Source organism: Manacus vitellinus, unplaced genomic scaffold, assembly GCF_001715985.3.
Source record: "Manacus vitellinus isolate BGI_N305 unplaced genomic scaffold, ASM171598v3 scaffold_731_pilon, whole genome shotgun sequence".
Taxonomy (NCBI): domain Eukaryota; kingdom Metazoa; phylum Chordata; class Aves; order Passeriformes; family Pipridae; genus Manacus; species Manacus vitellinus.
In genome coordinates this window covers 2020-3965 of record NW_021940765.1, presented here as the reverse complement: position 1 = coordinate 3965, position 1946 = coordinate 2020, and the positions used below count along the sequence as shown (strand labels likewise).

General features: G+C 49.5%; 1 long non-coding RNA gene across 1 annotated transcript; it reads left to right on the top strand.

The window, feature by feature from the left end:
- Positions 1–271: 271 nt before the first annotated feature.
- LOC115307956 lies at positions 272–1266 on the top strand. The gene is made up of 3 exons (XR_003916304.1): positions 272–381; positions 503–560; positions 1169–1266. It is a non-coding gene; the product is annotated as an uncharacterized LOC115307956 (long non-coding RNA).
- Positions 1267–1946: the final 680 nt, after the last annotated feature.

The following is a 1946-nucleotide window of genomic DNA, read 5'->3' as shown; positions in this document are numbered from 1 at the left end:
TGTGTTTATTCCCACATGGACAGTGTTGGTGTGTTTATTCCCACATTGGTGTGTTTATTCCCACACAAACAGTGCCTGGTTGCCCCAGCACTAATGGCTGAGGGGGCTTGGGCTGTGTCCCCCCCTCCCCAAACCTCCCTCCCCCCCAAAATGTTTCCCTGTTCACTGAAGGGTCTCCATTAGTGCAGCTGCAAAGGTGGGGGGGATGTGAGAAAGAATTTTGCTGTGGGAAACCCCTGGAAAGGTTTCTGAGCTCAGGCAGGAGTTCCCCTGCCTGCTGGAGACAAACTGATGGGTTTTAAATGTTTTAACTCCTCAGGGAACGTCCGGGCCCGATCCCACCACGGTGTACGTGGACCTGAAGTCCTTGAGACATGACAGGTACAGTGAGTTCATTAAATCAATTTAACAACTGTATAAAATGCTGTGAGGGTGCTGAGCTCTCACACTGCTCTGGAGATTTCCACTCTTTTAATCCTGACAAGGTTTTCTTTCCCTTCAGAGTCCGTCTGGTGGAACGAGGAGCTCCACAGAGCCTGTTGCTTTCCGAGTCTGGGAAGGTAATTCCATGTCTTTATCCAGAACCACAGCACAGGGCAGTTGGGAACCGCACATTTCTTACAGCCCTGAGGAGGATAATCCTGTGACAAGGCTTGGGAAGGCCTTGGTTACGCTGTTCCTCTGGAAAATCAGTTGGATTTATAAGGAAGTAATGATTAAGGAGCGTGTTTTGCTGGAAACTCGTGGGAGAATTGGTTCTGTTAGCAGTAAATGAACCAAATCAGAGAGTGAATTAGGTTGGAAAAGACCTCTGAGATCATGGAGTCCACATCAGAAGTGGGGGCTGTGGGATCCTTGAAATCAGCCTGTAGTTGGGATTTACTGTCACTCCCTCATGGATTAACAAAAAGGAGTTTCTCCTTATTTTTGTAACTGAATTCTTCAAAACTGAGGTCCAGCAACATGTCCAGGCCCAGAATGCCCTCCCTGTGTGGCCCTTGAGCCATGGAATCCATCCATCCCCTGAGCCTGCCTCACTGTACCTGTCCTGGCGTGTTTTATCCCTGCTCGAGGTGGCTGGGGGTGAAATCCTGCCCTGAATTAATGTGGTTTATTGTGCCTGAGGATAATCCAGCAGGAATTACACATTCCTTCTTGTGCTCCTTAGATTCTGCCTGGAGTCAAAGTGGTCATTGTCAACCCGGAGACAAAAGGGCCTCTGGGAGATTCCCACCTTGGGGAGGTAAGTGGAAATTTTGCTCCTTGCTGCTCCTTGGGCTCTTCTCTGCTGGCTTCTGAAGCTGCTGGGGGACAGTTTGGAGCTGTGACTCTCACAGGCCTTTGTAAGCTGAATTATTGCTGGAGCTCTCAGAATTTGGGCGTTATTTCACTGCCCGGTCAAAAGAAAAAACCCACTAGAAAGGAAAGCTTATTCCACTCTAAATCTTGCAAACTGGCTCCCAAATAATCTAATTTACATTTGGCTTTCCTTATCTTGATTACACACCAGTGTATTTGTCTGTGTTGGCAGATTATTATCAAATTTTGGACTCGACACGTTAAAAATCCGCAGTTTGTTTGCTCAGCGAGTCCTGAGGGGAGGTCTGCAAGGTGCATTATTGAGATAATAAAGGACAACAGAGGATATTTGGAGGTCTGACCTAAATGAATGGGGGGGTTTTTTTGGTCTGAAAAAATGGTGGATGAAAAGGGAACCTTCACCTTGGAGCTTCCTGGCTCAGGAACAGGGTGGCCAACAGGGCCAGGGAAGTGATTCCTGCCCTGGACTCAGCGCTGGTGAGGCCACCCCTGGAGTGCTGTGTCCAGTTCTGGGCCCTCAGCTCAGGAAGGACATGGAGGGGCTGGAGCAGGGCCAGAGGAGAGCAACGAGGCTGGGGAAGGGACTGGAGCACAAGTGCTGGGAGGAGAGGCTGAGGGAGCTGGGG